This window comes from Equus quagga, chromosome 8, assembly GCF_021613505.1.
Source record: "Equus quagga isolate Etosha38 chromosome 8, UCLA_HA_Equagga_1.0, whole genome shotgun sequence".
NCBI classification, from domain to species: Eukaryota; Metazoa; Chordata; class Mammalia; order Perissodactyla; family Equidae; genus Equus; species Equus quagga.
Genome location: NC_060274.1, coordinates 46156679 through 46174889, shown reverse-complemented (window position 1 = coordinate 46174889; position 18211 = coordinate 46156679). Strand labels below are relative to the sequence as shown.

The window sequence follows — 18211 nt, the reverse complement described above, 5'->3', positions numbered from 1 at the left end:
CCTCAGGGTCACTCATGGCTTTACCAATGCAAGGGCCTGCCTAGATGCAGATTAGCACATGCCCAGCGCTTTAGAGGATAAAGTCCTCTTTCCTCATCATCCCTCACACGGGCATCTCTTTCTTTTCTTCCTCTCACTGCCTCCTTTCTCTTGAGTGGTGAAGGGACAGCTGCCGCTTCCTCACCACCCCCCAGGGCTCCACCTCCCAATGGAACTGGAGTCCATCAGCCCTGGGCAGGACTCAGCCCACCTATAAGCACTGCTGCTGTGGCCCCTCCAGGGGCCTCCTCTGTCACCCTTGTCACCCACTTCACCCAGCCCTCTGTGCAGCAGTATCTCTCTGTGCCCCACGCTGCCTTCCATACCCTGAGGACACATCCGCCGCCTGGCTACCGTCCATGTACAAGTGGCCCCACAGGCAGCTCTCTGCCAGGATGCCTCTCTGCAGCGCCAGCTCAGATTTCTGTCTGCTGTCCTCTCCATAATCCAGGCTAACCCACTGTCTTCCCACTGCAGCCCTGCCCTCTCCTCTTTGTCCATCCTCTTCTGGAATTTGGAGGCTGGGGGGCGTCATTCTTAATTCCTGCCTTTTTTCTTTGGCCACTAACAGCCCATCAGTCATGTAGCTTCTCTGCAACATTTTCTAGAGGAGGAATATAAGCCATCTTTGTTGGTTTTTAAAATTACAGTACTGTGCAAACGGAATGTTTAGTTACCATCTCTGTGACGAAGTTCGTTCAACAAAGACCGATTTTTTTTTTTTTTTAGGAAGATTAGCCCTGAGCTAACATCTGCTACCAATCCTCCTCTTTTTGCTGAGGAAGACTGGCCCTGAGCTAATATCCGTGCCCATCTTCCTCTACTTTATATGTGGGATGCCTGCCACAGCGTGGCTTGCTGAGCAGTGCACCCAGGATCCAAACCGGCAAACCCTGGGCTGCCGAAGCAGAACACGCGAATTTAACTGCTGTGCCACTGGGTCGGCCCCCAACAAAGACGAATTTTTGATGTTGCTTGGCCATGTCTGGACGCCGTGCCAAGTAGCTCTGCCTCTTCTTTTCTGCTGCTGGGCAGGTGTGGGGTGAGCCCTTGGCACTGCACCCACAGTCCCAGCTCCTCCCTGTGCTTCTCTAAAACCCTCAGGTTCCTCCTTTCCAGAAGGCAGGTGTTACTAATGTTCTCATGGAGCAGGTGTGACAGGTCACATCCGAAAAGTGGGGTTTAGACTCGGCACCTCAGCTTCAAGTCCATCGTCTTCCAGATATGCCGCAGCAGTGCTCTGAACCAACAGAAATAACGTCTCAATAAACCAAAATGAACATTTACTGAAGACTTTATTTTTTATGAGGGGACGTGTGAACTCAACCAAGCCAAGCAAGGAAATCCCACAAACAAGGTAGATCCCGTCGCTGCCCATTCTTTCTGCTGTTGTGTGCTGCCACCACAGAAGGTCTTGTGACCTGGAATGCTCTACTCGACTTTGTCACGTTGGTCCTGGGAGGTGCTGCATGGGCAGGCTCTGAGGCAGGAAGCCCTCGGGGAATCATGGTGTAGTAGGGAGAGACATGTTGACAAACACGTTATTGCACAGAGGTTAGCTCAGCCTTGGACATTTGTACAGGAACAGCAACCCAGAGGAGCCTGTGAGCAGTCCCATGTACGCAATTTTCCATGGCTGCCACGGCTGCATCCTTGCCCATCAGCCTAGGTCCGAATAACACAGTTGCTGGGTGGTATTCCTTTCTGGGGACGGCGTGGCTGGGCCCCTGCATCCAAGCTGTTAGTAACTGAGCAGCGGCCGGCTTTACTGGCTTCCTTGCACATTGCTGAGTTGACAGGAACGTTCTGCAGCTGTGTTTCTTGCCCTGTGCTTTCTGGATTCCCAGTTACCTGAATTGTTGTGAGAAAAAACATACAGGTCCAGGAAGTTTGGGGCCATTTGCATCTCCTGTCACCTTCTTGGAAATTCACATTTCATACTGAGTTTTGGAGAATTTGAACAATCCTACAGGGAAGAAAACCTCTGTGACTGGAGTTAGCCTAGAGCTTCCCAGAGGTTCTGACCCCAGAACCGCTTTCTACATAGCGCCTACATACTTCCCACAGAACCTGCTTTGGGAAAGGGTGCTGAACTGTCCAACGTAACTTTTAAAATGATAACCACCATCCCTTTTCAGACTTCTCTGAGAATATTGCTAAAACCAAGGGGGCTCGGAGCCCTCTGAAGCTCTCAGCCTAGGAATAATTCCAAAGCGCTGACGTGGCTGTGTCTTCCTGCTGCTGTGTTTGCATCTGAATAAGGGACTCGGTGGAACTGGGTGGCCCTGACAGGAGCAGGCCACTTGTTTAGCTAAATATGAGATGGGGAATTATCTCAAGAATCTCATGAGAAATCCCAACCGCTAGTGTTTCTCTGGACTATAAATAGCTTTTTAAATGTAAATTCTTTAAATTTAGGAGGCCCCAAACTGATCTTTTATTACAGCATTGAGTATCTCTTGATATCTGTAGCTGTCGGGAGCATTGGAAAAGTGAGCACTTAAATTACCTACATCTTTCATAGGAAGAATCACCCTACTTTTGCCCAAAATCTGTGTGTCTTGCCTGTGTGCAAACGTATATGCTTGGGTCTCGCTGTGGACTCCAAGGCCAGGGCCGTGCAAACAGCTGTCAGTTACCTGTGTTGCAGATGGCTTCAGAGAGGGCTGCCTGGTTTGCTAGAACAGGAAATACTTTTCCTTGGCAAACTAGTCTGCTAATTCTTGCTGTTGCTGTGACTTGCAATTTCATTAGGAAAAGGTAATTAACTGGAAGGTGCACTTCTCCCCCAGTTACAGTATGTGTCAGCTTCTGTCGTAATTGCACGTGATTAAACGCCCCCCTCGTTTTTGTTTGTGTTGCTGTTTCAAACCGCAATTCCTCCAATGGCGAAGAAGCTGTCACCTCTATGGAACGTGAACTTCTGTGCTTTGGTTATGCCTGAGAACAGCGTAGAGTCATGGGGGACTCTCGTTCCATTCTGCAGTCTAAATGTGTCATTTCCATGCAGTTTAAGATAAGGTGTTTTATGAAATTACAAGGTTGAGAAATGCCTGTCAGACCTTTGGCTCTTGGTTGATGGGATTCCATGCTGTGGCAAACTTTGCTGCCACCCTTCTCGAGCGCTAGGTCCAGGTGTTTTCACTGTCGTGGAGGACGCTATCCATAATCTTAAAAACACGTTGCCTGAGCCGGCTGTTTCCTGTTGGCCGGTCTCTGCACCCGCTCACAGCTGGGCCTCCCCAGCACTGCAGCCCCGTTGCACACCTTCCTGTCCAGCAGGGCAGGAGTCTGGGGTCTGACCTTCTTTTTCCCTCCATATCATTTCTATTCTTCTTTTCTTGGGCTCTCACCTCAGTCTCTTAACCAGCATAAAGGCAAAGAAATTTGAGTAGTAAAAATGTAAAAAAAAAAAAAGAAAGAAAGTCACTGGAGGAAACCAAGTGAGGGCATGTGGAGTGCCTCCGGAAGAGAGAATCCAGTAAACATCCTCCCCCGCATCCACTCTGCTCGCTGCTCTGAAGCCGAGTCTCAGCATTTCTAGGAAAGGGACACAGATGTTGACCCCCTTCAGAAAGGTTCTAAGTGCACACCCTGTGCTGGTAAATTTATTTTTGGTCCCCAGTAGAGAACCAAAAGCTGTTGACTAACATGATTTATTTTTTCCCTGACCCCAAAACAGTCTCCCCATTGTAATCCCACAACAGAGATTCTCTTAAATCAAAGCAGCAGTCTCTCATCCCATGTATAGAATGCTGGAGCCTTCAGGTGCGTTTAGATCAGGAAAACCCTGAACGGAAAGAGATGGAAGTGTCACATGAACCACCTTCTTTTGCTGCTGTTCGTGAAAAGTGTCTCTTTTCTTGCCGCCCCGGCTCCCCACAGAGCCCAGGAGGGGAAAGGAGGAAGTGACAGTCCTGCCCTCAGTGGTGGGGACAGCACCAATACTCGAGGAAGCAGCAACACGTTTTTTTTTAGTGAGCCTTGGAATTTTGGGATGCCCACCTTGGACTCTGACCATTGAACCTCGCACAAACGATGTTTTAGCAATGTTAACAGACAAAGCCAACTATGTCCATTTGCCCGTGGTTTTGTCAGTTCTCATCTCTCTGTATTTTATCTGGTTTCAGTGAAAGTAGATGGAATTTTATATATGTTTTCATTTGTTTAATATTCCACAGATGCTTTCTGTGTTTCTTACGTGGTCTTCATGAAGACTACTCTTACTAGCAGATAACAATATGGATGAGTATTTATTTGGGCCACACTTGGATACTGTGCTGGCTGGATATTTGCATGGTTTTCCAGTTGTCTGTGCTGTAGATAACGCTTCCTTGAGCAACTGTGATATAGTTTTTGTCACATTTTTAGTTCTTTCCCTTGGGTAGATCCCAGAAGCCAGATTCCTAGTCAGAGGTCGTGAGAATTTTATAGCTCTGGATGTGGACATGTTGCTATGTCGGTTTGTCAGGGCCTGTTTATTTTGATTACCACGTTCAGGGTGGAGTGAGTTTCCAGGCATCTGAGCCCGGCCCCACACCATGTTCTCCCTGGTGAGAGAATGGCTCAGAGGCCCCATGGCAGCACAGGGTGGCTTTGGAAAGCTCCTCTCCCCAGCTGGGGTGGCTCTCCATGCCCGAGGGTCAGGTGCTATTTGCAGGGTTTGTGATGGTGACACAGAGGACTCATTTGTTCCTCTCCTGTCTTAGTGGGGTTGAACATGCAGCCTCTTGGGTTTTCAAAACTGTGCATCAGCCTTAGCACGTCTTCTGGCTATTCTCCGGCTGTTTCTGGGTGTATGGTGATGGCGTAACAAGTTAAGCTTGCGTTGCTTTGCAGTGGCCACAGAATGGAGCAGGAAAAGACTCTGATTCCATTTGGATGTCAGGTCCCCCCACGTAGAGCTCAGCCATCTCTGTGGTGTACCCTGAGGAGGGTGAAGAATAAGGCGTGGAGAGTGGGTCAAGTGTTACCCACCCTGACCTCACAACTCTGCCCCTGCTCAGGCTTTCCAGGCAGGGCCCCGATCGGAGTGCATGTCTTCTGCACTCCGTCTTTTTCAGCTCTGCAGCCCAGCCTCCCCAACATGTTCTCCAGTCTGGGAGGATCACCCAGGAGAGAGCATCTGAGTGACAACAGCTAGTAGGGCCTCGAGACCACTTCTCCACATCCCACACCTGCAGGCACAAGGACATACACTTAGTGCTGCCCACCTTGTGCCCCTGCACAGATCTGACTTCCCCCAGATCAGAGCAAGGAAATAAAGTCACCGCTGTCCTCTGTCCATCTCATGGCCTTACTCGCGTATATGTTTTGAGCAGCTTCCTTCTGGTTTGCAGTGGGAAGGATGGGCTGGACGGGAGGTGGCGGGGGGCCAGTTAAGATGCGGACTCAGCAGAGTTGAACTGGAAGAGAACTGGGTGAGTTTGAGCAAAATTGACTGCATTTAGTGATTTATTGCTCTCCCATAGTTTTTGTGGTCCCTATGACAGCTTGTGATTCTGTTTTTCCTTCTTCTTTAAAAAAATATTCAAACTAGTGCTCAGAACACGGTTTCTAAATTCCATTCTCCACTAAAAGGAGGCAGAGCTGCCCGGGAAGTGCTGAAAGCATGAAGGGGGCATGCCACAAGGAGACAGGAGCCCCCTTGAAGAGTAAGGGGAAGATGGTAACTTATGTAGGTGGAGAAACCTGGCAGGTGCCACCTTAACCAAGTGGTCCTAGCTGACGTCACCAGGAAGGGGCCAGACCATCTCCCTATGCCTCCCGATGGGACACCCTGAGAAAGGCATAGCATCTCTTCTGTGGTGCCAAAGACATGAACCAGGGTTGAGAGACATTCCTCAAAATGGCTGGGACTTGTCAAAGGTGTTGAGGTCTTAGAAGACCCCAGAAAACAAAACCACGCCACAGCAACAACAACCACCAAACCTGAGGAGCTGTGCGGATGACAGAGACTGAAGAGACGTGACAACTGAAGCTTGTGGTCCTGGACTGGATCCTGAACACCTCAAAATTTGTTTTGCCTTTTCTAAAAAGAACAATAATTGGATGTTGGCTAAATTTGAACGAGGTCTATAAATCAGCCAATGGTAGTGTGTCAACATAATTTCCTGATTTCAATCCTTGTGCTGTGGTTATGTAAGAATGTTGTTGTTTTTAGGAAATATACACTGAGCTATCTTGGGGTCAAGGGGCCAGCTGTGTGCAGCTCACTGTCGTAGACAAATAGGAAAGAGAATGAGAATATGATAAAGCAAATGGGTAACAGTTAATATTTGGGGAACCTATGGAAAATCGGACCATTTTTTACAGATTTTCTGTAAGCCTGAAATTATCTCGATATAAAATGCTGAAAAGAGAAAAACCCTGTTTTAAACCCAAAATGTGCCTCTTACATGCACAGATCTTTCAGTGTGCTTTTCTCCAAGTAGAGAAACATCCTAGAGAACATGTGACATGAGCCTGCCATGTTAATTCTCCGTAATTCCCAGAAACGCACCTCTTAACCCACAACTCTGGGGAAGAACTGCACGCGTACCCTAGTCCAGCCGACCCTTGGCCAGAGACTCTGAGGGTTCACAGCAGCCACCTGATGGCAGAAGTACATTTGTTGCCATCAACTGACCGGTTTCTGGTTATATGCAACAGGGCACACTCTTGATCTGGTGCTGCTGGCAAAGGCGCACCCTCCCCCCAGCTGCCATCCCAGGAAGATGCACTCCTCCACGCATTCCCACACTTCTTGGAGGAGAAGTTGAGAACATGCTGCCTCTCTTTTTTTTCCTTTTCAAAAGAAACGGAACATCCATAATTATGTTGGCATAACATAATGTGCTAAGTGGATTTGTCTCTTGGGTGCTCAGTTTCAATGCATATAAACTTCATCCAAGGGAAAGAACTTCCTGAGGCTTTAGTCTTTGAGCCTCAAACTATGAAAGGTTCCCGAGTAGATAAAATGTGAAGAAACAAATACCACATTTTCTCAAAGGCAGTGCCAGCCCCATAATTATGCTGTTGGCTGGGTTTATATTAGAATCTGTACCACTTATGGTTCAAGAACTCACAGGAGGAAGATCTTGTTGTAATTAAATTTTTGCCTCTCTAAACCTAACGTTTAGAGGCCCCTTTTTCATCTGTGTGATTTGTTTGGGTAGATTTTTAGCACATTCACGTGGGGGTTTTGATAAGTGGGCTCTGTAAAAGTGGTAAAGTGTGGAGGACTAAACTTAAGTCATTTCCCGGGTTGGCCGGCAGCTGTATGGTCCAGGGTTTTCTGGGAGGAGGAGCCCATGGACTTCAGAGAGCCCGGGATTGCCCTCCTACTGAGGGGCCTGTGGCCCGAAACATGGGCAGCTGTGCAGGCCAGAGCTGTGTGGAGTGGGTGTCTTTTTCTATGAAATGAAAATATCACATCTGAAATTTCTCCCAAGTCTCCACCGCTTCTTGGCTGTCTCAGCTGCAGCTGATGGGAGGCTGTGGGGCCAGGGGCTCCTGCAACAAGCAGGTTGTAAGGGGACTTGCATTTGGAGGCTGTAGGCGGTTCCTCAGTGTCCCCCTGGCCCTTACACACTGCTCTTGGAGCAGGATCAGAGGTGAGCTTCCTTTGCAGAGGTCAGTGTGGGCTCTGTCCTCCTGCTCTGGCCGCCTCTCCCTGTACCTCCTCCCGCCAGGAACACGCACTGGTGTCCAGGGCTCAGGGCTGGCAATGCTGGAAGGCCAGAGAGGAAGGGGGCCCATCCAGGGCAGCTCCTGCCCGCTGCCATTGACTAGAGGATGCCGCTGTGGAGAAGTCCTGTGAGGAGCTCTCAGGAGCTGCTGGGGCAGAATTTGAGGGAGGATATGTGCTTAGCAATTGCTTCACTCTTTCATAAGCAGTTACATGAGAGGGAAAAAAAATCTTAGCTTTATTCCATTAAGACTAGTCTATACCAGGAGCATGACTAGTGAATAGCTTTAGAAGTGTGAAATTATGAAACTTCAAATTGTGCTATTGAAGGGAGGAATCCCAAGAATACTGGGCCCTTTGAGAATCTAGAGGAACTCTGAGTACTGATAATTCTGAGTCATGAACTGAGTCTGCTTCAAGAAGCCAAAGTATGAAGCACAGAAAATGAAGGGGATGGGTAAGAAAAACATTTTGATAGACAAATCTGCAGAGTCTGAACAAGGACTGTTTGGTGTCAGTTTTGATGCTGTCATGCTATGATGATTTCTAGTTATTTTAGGTGGGTTTGCTTGGTAATAAGCAGTAGAAGTGTCAGAATGTACCTCCTCCCGCTGTGGGATTGTAGGGTCTCTAGACGCACATGTGTGAATGTGGTTTTCTCTGGAGCTCAGGTGAGGCTGATTTTCTCTCACGCCCCCGGGGTGGTGGTCTTGTAGGTGGAGCAGCTGGGTTTGTGACTCATTCCCTGAAGGCCCTTGTCTCTTATTCCGATCCATCCACTTTGGAGTAATGTGGAATTGCCCTGATAACAGGGCGGGGGCTTCTAAAGAGAACTTGAACTTGTTACAGTAGGTGGACTATTTTTGTGTCACAGAGACGAGAAGAACTGGACACTCTCCTGCTGTAACCGTGGCCCAGGTGGGAACGTAGTGACTTGCTGCCCAGCGGGGCAGGTCTCAGGTTCTTATAGGGTGTCTGTGGAACTAGCCACTGGTAAGCTCATGTCTTCTCTTTATTATAGATGCTGTTCTACTTACTTTTATAGATGGAGTGTTTGTTTTAATTTAGTTTTATATTGTATTAGCCACCAATTCAGCCAGAACCCTGATTTGCGCCTAGGAGTGCACATTATGTTCACCTAGATTTTCCAAAATTTGAAATCCAAACTCCCGCCTAAAACTTCCAAAATAGGTGGGGGCCCTTCCAAGCAGAGACAACACATAGATACCTGAGATAAAGTGGTTAGAGGAAAGACAGCCTGAGAGGGCCCGTGGTCTTTAGTGGTGACCAGACCGTCTTCAAAAAGGTGGTTTTGATGCTATAAAGCTACTGTCATGAAAGCCTGTGGTTCTGGGTTAAGAATGGAGTGATAGTTCTGTGCTCTGAAACATTTACCCAGAGAGAGACCCTAATAGCACAAAGATTAGAATATTATGAAGATAGCATCATTATTGAATTCATTGTGCTGTGACAGTTATAAACTATTTGAATGAAGAGTTGAATTAGGATCTTATACTTTATTGCATGCTGTTATGGATTGAATTGCCCCCCCCCCCCCAATTCATATGTTGAAATCCTAAACCCCCTAGAACCTCAGAATTGCACTTTTTGGAAGTAGAGGTATTACAGATGCCGGTAGTTAAGATGAGGTCATGCTGGAATAGGTGGGTAATCTACTATGGCTGCTGTCCTTTATAGAAGAGGAAAAGCTGGGCACGGACACACAGAGCAGGAACAGCATGTGAAGATGAAGGCAGAGAAAATGCCGAAGATTGCCAGCACACCACCAGAAACTACGAGAGAGGCATAGAACAGACTCTTCGCAGCCCTCGGAAGGAACCAACCTGCTGACACTTTGATCTTGGACTTCCAGTGTTCAGAACTGCAAGACAATAAATTTCTGTTGCTTAAGTGACCTGGTTTGTGGCAGTTTGTTATAGCAGCCTTGGCAAAATAATATACACACCCCGAAGTAAATTCTAGGTGGATTAAGCTGTTAATAACAATATCATACATTAAGAGAAGTAGAAAAATATACAGTGGAATAATTAATTGATCCTTGAGCTGGGGAATGATGTCTTAACTACTAAAGTGAATAGATGAAATCACAGAGTGGAAGATTAATTTTCTTTATAGTGAAATCTATCAGTGTCATAAATTAAATGTTAAGCTGTTGACAAGCTGAGAAAGAATATTTGTAATACATTTGCAATATCCCTAAATAAAGAGTTGTTATGAATCAATAATAAAAAGGTAAATCACCTCTCTATCCCTTGATCTCTTTTCCTCCAGAGATTTTCTCCACTCCCAATTCACTCACTACTCCCAAGAAAAAAACAACTTTTCACACCTTTTATTCCCTCTTCTAACTTCTCACCTGGTAACCTGGCCTTGGATTTATTAGAGAGGGGCTGTTAACAAAGAGGACCAGCTCATCTCTCCACCTATGTCTTTCACCCACCTGTGTCTGAACCCACCTGCCTACCTTCTTGGCCATTCAGCAGACATGCCCCTGCTTCTTTCTAAGGCCACCCCCTCCTTTCATGGCCAGCCCCTTTACCTTCTCAAGGATACTGCTCCTGCAGTCACCCCCTTTCTTTCTTCCATTATCAGTTTCATCTTCGTTCCTAGATCATTCACATCAATGTCCAAATAAACCTTAACATATCTCATTTAGTGAAACCTCCCCCGCCTGCATTTCTCTCCAGCTGCTGCTCCATTTCTCTGCTGCTTTTCTGGCAGAACTCCCCACTCCTCGGGCCAGCTGTTTGAATCCCTGTCTCTGCTTTTCACTTCCTGGTCTCCCCTCAGCACTTCCTACTTGGGCTTTTGGTTCCACTAATTGCCTGAAATGAATCTTATCAAGGAGACTTGTGACATATCTCTGGTCAAAGCCAGTGGTCAGTTTTTGGTGGCATCTTCATGATATCTCAGCAGCATTAGGCATAGTCTTGCTTCCTGAACTACTTGCTTCTCCAAGCTTCCATGCCCCGTTTTCCTCTCCTCATCTCTCTGCCTCTTATCCCCTCTCTCCCCCAGACCACTGGCATTTGCAGGACTCCACAGCTCTGTCTTGGCCTCCTCCACTTTCTAGCAATGCGCTCTCCGTAAGTGGCTTCATCTGGACCCCTGACACTAGATGCCGTCTGTGTGCTCGTGACTCATACTTTCACATCAATACTGGAACTTCTCCACTGCTGAGAGAAGCTCTGCATATTCTCTTCTCTGCAGTTGCTCCCTGGTGGTCACACCCACTCTCAGCTCTCCACCCCATCCATATGCTGAAAACCCCAGGTTTATATTCTCGTTCAACCTCTTCCCCAAGCCCCAGACTCATGCTTTCAGTCACTGACTTGTCTTTTCCATGTGAAGGTCTAAAAGGTATTTCAAACTCAACATGTCCAAACTCAGCTTCTGATCCTCCCTCAGAGCCTGTTCCTTCCATCAAGTCCCTCAGTGAGTGTCAGCTCAGACCCCAGCTGCCCAGTCCAAATCCCGAATTCCTTCCTCACCCCTCTTCCTGTCACTTCCACACCACATTGGCAACTCTGCCCTGAGTTGGACAACCTCTCGTGCCTGCGCTGCTGGGACCTGGGTCTGACCTTCTTCCTTCTCTGCATTATTACATAAATCTCGTAATTCAGCAGGTCTCCCAACTTCTGCCCCTATACAGTGTGTGTTCCCGCATAGCCCCAGAGCAACCCTTAAAATGGTCTGTCAGCCTCTGGTCTCCTTTGTGCAATGACTTCATCTTTCAGGGTCAAAGTTAAAGTCCCCCGGCCACCTGCGAGGACCCCCTTCCAACCCCCACTGAGCTGTTCTCTTCTCCTTCCAGCATCTGACTCTCTAGATTGTGCTTCTTTGCTTGTTGTTTGTCTCCCCCACTCTAGTGAAGTTGTGAGATTGGGATTTATTCTAGGAGCTGTAGCCCAGCACCTGGGTGCCTGGCACAGAGAACGTGCCCTGGCAAAATCTGCTGAATGAATGACAATGATCCAAGACCACCCCCCCCCCCCCCCCCCCCCCCCCCCAATGCAGGCGGACCTGAAATATCTGGACAAGTTTCAGCCAGTCTAATTCAAACCTTAAAATATTTTTAAAAATTGTAGACTATCTGTTAGGTTTAATGTTTCATATTAAGTTTGATCACTACTGCCAAACAAATCTTTTTTTTTCGTTACTCATGGAAATCCTGCGTGTAATTCTCTAGCACTCCTCTGCTTTCCAGGCTACAGAAGGTTGTGATTGGGTTGTGTCACATCTCTATAACCAAGATTTCCGTCTAGAAGCTGATAGGTCTTCAGTGAATTTTTGTTTGCTTTTCTCAGGCTCTTGGGATTCCTCCTGGTACCGGGAGAGAGAACCTTGTGCTTTTCATGCCTAAATGGGCTCTTTTACATTAGTAGCCATATTTCTTCTTAGGCTTTACCCATTCTGCACCTTTTTAACTCGTGGAGCTTTATTTCGACCCATTCATACATGCCCAAGGTTGCTGACTTGTGGCCTGGACAAGTGAAGGAGCTGTGGACCCTGGATCTAGAGCAGCATTCTGCTCTCCCCACTGGCCTGGCTGGGTGAAAACGGTGTCCATGGCAGCTCTCCATGCTCAAGACCCAGGATTGGCCTTTGAATCTTTATTCTAGTTGATCTGAGAGCCGTCCCCTCCCTGGGAGAAAAAGTCCTTCACTAAAGTGAGTGCATTCGAGGCTCATCTTTGCCCTCAGGTGGCATGTTGACCTGTCCTCCTGGCACCCTCATCCCTCTCTCTCCAAAGAAGCCAGTTCGTCAGTCAAGCAAGACAGTTGCCAAACTCTCAAGACTGAAAGCAGAGTTAAGAGTTGGGACTAAGTTGGCCATGACTTATTACCAAAATCATCTATGCCCAGCCAGGAAATCAAAAAGAAAAAAAAAACCTCTAATTTTTAAAAATTATAGAAGTAATAAATGCTCGTAGTAAAAGCAAAAAGTGAAACTTCAGCAGTGCAAAAAATTATACAATGGAAAGTCCAATTCCTTTCCTCCTCTGTTCCCAGCTCTTGGCTCATTCTCCAGAGGCGAGCAGTGGGCAGTGTCTTGTCTGTGTCATCTCAGAATTCGTGTGCATTATCTCTTTTCCCCCAAGAGCTTCACGGTGTTCCATTGCACGGAGGAGCCATAATTTATTTCATCAAATCCCCTTTCCATGAACAGTTCCATTGTTTGCAGTTCTTATTGTAAACGGAGCTGAAACGAACATTCTTGTACATAGATCTTTGGTCATTTAATGGGCGGGAAGGTGGGTAGGTATAGATGGGTAGATAGACAGTGAGACAGGTGATAGGTAGACAGATAGACTCTGAGCAGTGTAATTGCTAGATCAAAAGACTTATGTGTTTATGATTATATGTACATGTATATAAAAATTTTTTTATGACCATTGTCAAAGGGCTGTGTTTCCCTTATAATAAAACGCAAAGGCACCAGGGCCTAGCCCTTCTCCTGTTTAAGGTGCAGAATAATCTGGGATGGGTGTCTGGTACTGCTGGCCCCTGAGTGGCAGTGTGAAGTCACTTTCCCCAGTGATGAAGGCAGACTCCCAGGCAATCCATCGTTTTGATTGGCTGTTTCTGTAGCTTCAAGAAACTCTAGAAGATGTTTACTGAGCTGTCTGGGAGCAAAAGGACAGACCTGAAGAGAGGTCTGCTGCAGGGCCTCGCTTGCTCATCCGCCCTGGAAACCTCTGAGTCCGAGACCCCAGCGACGGGAGGGTGGGGTAAGGTGTGCACTGTCCCTTTCAGGTACTTACTCTTTTTGGTGTTGGACCTTCTGAGCTTGTGTTTAGTAGTAGAAGCTTTTGTTTTCCTGGTTTTAGGGCAGTTGTGCCGACTGCGGGATTTTGACATGTCTTTTCCTGCCGATCCCTGGTCTAACGTGAGCAGAACTGAGAAGCCCTGCTTGTCCAACAGGCGTAACCATAGGGCAGGCTGAACCTCTGTCTGTCGTCTCAGCTAGGGACTTTTGCCTGATTTTTAATTCTGAAAGAGCAGCAGCATGGGAGGCAAAGTGGTGCCAGTAAATACGCTCTGCTTTTTAAAGAAGTCGCAATAATTACTGTGACTAACTCTTGACAGTTATCTGTATGTTTGTAATTGTGTCATCTCACTTTAATGGTGTGTAAGCTGACAATCCAGAAAATAAGGTGTTATGGATAGTTTCAAGATTCTTAGTAAAAACCATATTCATAGTAGATGTATTTTGGAGATGAATTGGGATTTTGTGGGTGAACTTTATATCTATAGATACATATTCTTGACTATTATAAGTGAATAAAAATGTAGCCCTAAGCAACAGCCCCATCTGTGCAATTTTGATGACAGCTCTCACTTTTTGCGTTGCCCAGGCCCAGAGAAAGTTCTGAAATAGTAGTCCTTTTTTTGATCTCCTAGCTGTGCAGGACTTTTTCTCAGCTCCTCAAATTTCTCTTTTTCTAAACTTGTAGTAAACCTGCCAGGCTGCCTTCACCTGGGTGAAGGCTCTGCGCCTTCCCTGCCCCAACCACTGTCTGTTATCTTCCCAAGTTTCTTTGGTTCTTTCCCTGCAGCTGTGTGCCCCCATCTCCCATCCCACCCGTGTAATGCTGGCGCTTCAGCAGACGGGACAGCTCTGCAGGCTGGGTGGGCGGGGGCCCAGGGGTCTGAGTAGTGGCTGACGATGTGCTCTTCTGACGTAGTGCTGCTGCTCTGGGGGCACAGCTTGCCTTACAGAGGCTGCTGGAAGCTCCCCTGCCCCAAAATAACAGTAAGACCTGCGCTGCTTACTTTTGCTCGCCAGATATCAATGAATAAATTGCACACTTTGAGATAAGACATGAAGTATAAATTGTCCTGAGAAAGATAATACATTGAATGAAGGTAGACCCATTTTAGTCGATGAGGTTCAGATTGTTTAGGGGAAACTGCTTTTGACGGGGTGACCTTCAGATACAAGAGGGAAGGAGAAGGCAGTGAGGGGAGGCGCCAAGTCACTTCCCCATCTCCAAATCTCATCGTGTAACCACCGAGCAAAGGGTGCAGGACGCGGGCCCCTGAGCTGGTCAGCTTTGTGGGACCTCCTGGGGCAGGTGCAGGAGCACACCTGTACAGGGCCCATTTCCAGGGGCTGACCTAACAGAGCACCACCCTCTCTTTTAGGATATTCTGCTCAGCCCCAGTTGGGACTGAAGCACCCAGTACCTGTGTATTTTGGATCTTAAATATCTTGGGCAGTGAAGGCAGAGGTTTAATGGAAAAGGGATAGAGGCGCTGCTGGCAAAGCTGGCAACCAAACAAGCCCTCTCGCTGTCATCTTCATGAGTTCTGTCCTGTGGGTGAGGTTTGACAGTGTGATAAGACACAGTGAAATGCTGAACGAAAGGAGGGGCCCACATTCTGTTATTTTCACACAAAGTGAGTTTTTAAACTATTAATTTTGAAATAATTTCAAACCTGTACAGAAGTTGCAGTAATAATACAAAGAACTCATGTAGATCCTTTACCCTGGTTCCCTAATTGTTAACATTTTGTCACATTTTAAATCTTTTTCACTGCCCCTGCATATATGTACAGAGAGAGATTTGTATTCACATAGATATATATTTAGATACACACATATATTGCTGCTCTTTTCTCTGAACCATCTGAGACTAATTTGTGAACAAGTCCTTTCTTTACCCCCTAAATACCTCAGTGTCTATTTCCTAAAAACAGGGAGCACAGCACAGTACAATTACCGAAACCAGGATAGTTAACATTAACAAAGTGCAAGTATCCAGTCGATAGACCTTGTTCAGATCCCCTAATTGTCCTTGTGGGGTCCTTTCTGGCGTTCTCTCTTTCTGGGTCGTGGACTGGTTTGGGACCACCGTCTGCGCTAGTTCCACGGTCTCTCTCATCTCCTTTAATGTGGAGCACTCCTTGGCCTTTCCACGCCTCTCGTGATGTAGACACTTGTTGAAGGACCCAGTTAGGTTTGTGGGGAGTCTCCTCGGGGTCCCATCAGGTTGGACGTGGTGGGAAGATCGCAGGAAGGGAGGCCGTGTCTTCTGGGCTTCACTTCAGGAAGCTCATGACATTGGTTGTCCAGTTATTGCCGATGTTGATATTTCTTGCTGGGTTAAGATGTTGTTGTCTACTCAATTTCTTCATGTAAAGAGACTATTTTTCCCTTTGTAATTAGGAAGTAATTTGAAGAAAGGTAAGTTGAGACTGTGTCAATATGCTTGTCTACATCAGTCTTTCACTGACTGGTTTTGTGGTGTATGGATGATGCCTGTCTGGTTTTTCTAGCTCCATCATCGTGCACTTATTAATTGGCATTCTGCTGTTCATGGACGTGTATTTTTATTTGTCAGTAAGGACACATTAATTATTATTTTATTCCATGCCTTATAGTTCCTGCAATCCTTGTTTGTTTTGATGCTCATATTGTCCCAGTGGGGCTGGTAGAAGCCCCTTTCAGGCTGGTTCCTTTTTCCTTGGACATGTCCCCATCAACATGCTTCCTTGCTTCCTAGCATGAGGTTTCCCATCCTCTGCAAGCAGTCAGCGTTATTGATACTTGGGACTAGATAATCCCTTGTTGCAGGGCCTGTCCTGTGCACTGTAGGATGTTTAGCAGCATCTCTGGCCTCTATCCACAAGAAACCAGTAGTGGGCTCTACCCCTATATACACCCCAGTTGTGACAACCAAAAATGTCTCAGACATTGTCAGATGTCCCTTAGGGGGCAAAATCCACCTTCCTCAAGTCCCCATTGGGAACCAGTGAAAAAGTATTGCTTTCTTCACTGAATTTTATGATCTGTAAGAGAAAAGTCAGTTCACTTCCTCAAATAGATTAGGCAAGAAAAGTCTTATAATATGCTTTATTTCTTCTAGCAACACAAGGATAAAGGGACCCAAGGAATGTTTAGGCCTTTCTCTATGAAGACAGAGTCAGTGATGAACCCCAGGTGCCCCTCACCCAACCCCACAACCGTCAACCCACAACATGTCTTACCCCAGCCACAACCCATTGACTTCCCTTGTATGTATTGTTTTGACAAGAGTCCCGTGTAACAATATCATTTATTTGTAAGTATTTTAGTCTGCTTCTGTAAAAGTTCATAGATTTTTTTTACCAGAACCATAATGCCATATTACACCTAATTCCTTAATATCATTTAAAAAATTCACTGCTGAAATGGGATTTGCATTCAAGCTGCACGTTTGCAGCTCTAGTGCAGTGAGTTCCACGGACACACGTGCTGCTCCAGGAAGGGCTTGGCTGCAGGGGTGCGCTCCCACTGTAGCTCCGATCACAATGGAAAGATCCAGCTGGGCATGCGCTGCAGGCTTCAGCCCGTTATTCATGTTGCAGGGGGACCTGCCACCAAAAGCAGCAGCTGCCCCCAGCAGAACTGTTAACGACCCTGAATTAGGAAGCCTTTGGAGTCATCTGGTCAACCCCTGCTCTGAGACAGAGAGCTCTGTAGAGCCACGATGGATGGGGGCACGATGAGAGCCTCTTCCTCTCCTCAGGAACCATCACTGCCTTGCTCACTATAGGCTTTAGCTTCTTTGAATACAAAACAAAGTCCTAATTGCTGGGTTTTCAAGTATTTAAAGCTGAGACAGTTTAAAGCCCCTTAGACGTCTGTGGAGCAGAACTTCAGGATGAGCTCTTTCTGCCCAGGCACACACTCTTCCTGAGTTGACACTGCGTGGGGTCTGGATCCTGGAGCTCATGTTGAGTCTTGCCTTTTAGGTACGTAATGCCCCCCAAGAAGGAGAAGACAAGTCAAGTGAGTCTGTCTGGAATGATTTCTTATTGAGTGTTTACTCTGCAATAGGGACTTCTGTGCAGTATCCTATGTGACACCCAATGTAAGCCTATGTGACAGTCGCCCCATTTTGGCATTGAGGATGTCAGCAGTCAGAAGGGGGGGCTCACGCTGCAAGCAGTTAGCAGGAGTTTGAATCCAGGACTAGCAGGTTCTAAGTCCATGCTCTCCCTGTTGAATCAGAAATTCTCTCTATAACTGAGGCTTTTAGATAATTTTAGGGGTGGACAGGGGGGGAAGCTTGTATATTCAGAGGAATGGGAACTGCACAGAGAGTGTGCTTTATTAATGTTAAGTAAGGAATTCAGAGATGCTAAATGGACATGCCAGTAGTTCCATTCTGTTCCTTAACAAATTCAATTTTAAGGAATAGTATTCTACCAAAAACTTGGTCAGGCAGTCATCTCTGTTGGAAATGTTCCCCTTATTAGAGTCATATTTTAATAAAATTTGATGTAGACATTATCCTAAGAAAATTATTAAACACACACAGTAAGACTCATGTACAAAGATATGACAAGCAGCACTGTTGATAAGAATGAAAAACTAGAATCCACTGGAATGGACGGCATTGGGAAATACATCATGTTTGATACAACTGTGTGAAGAAATACCTTGAAGTCATTAAAACATCAAAGAAACAATGACCTGGGAGAGGTTTGTGGT

At 46.6% G+C, this 18211-nt stretch overlaps 1 protein-coding gene and 1 long non-coding RNA gene across 10 annotated transcripts in view; both read left to right on the top strand.

The window, feature by feature from the left end:
* The window catches only part of GRB10 (growth factor receptor bound protein 10), a 182446-nt gene that overhangs the window by 110026 nt on the left and 54209 nt on the right, over positions 1-18211 (top strand). The gene's annotated exons all lie outside the window — the stretch shown is intronic.
* LOC124243700 (uncharacterized) lies at positions 863-9977 on the top strand. The gene is made up of 2 exons (XR_006889760.1): positions 863-1396; positions 9407-9977. It is a non-coding gene; the product is annotated as an uncharacterized LOC124243700 (long non-coding RNA).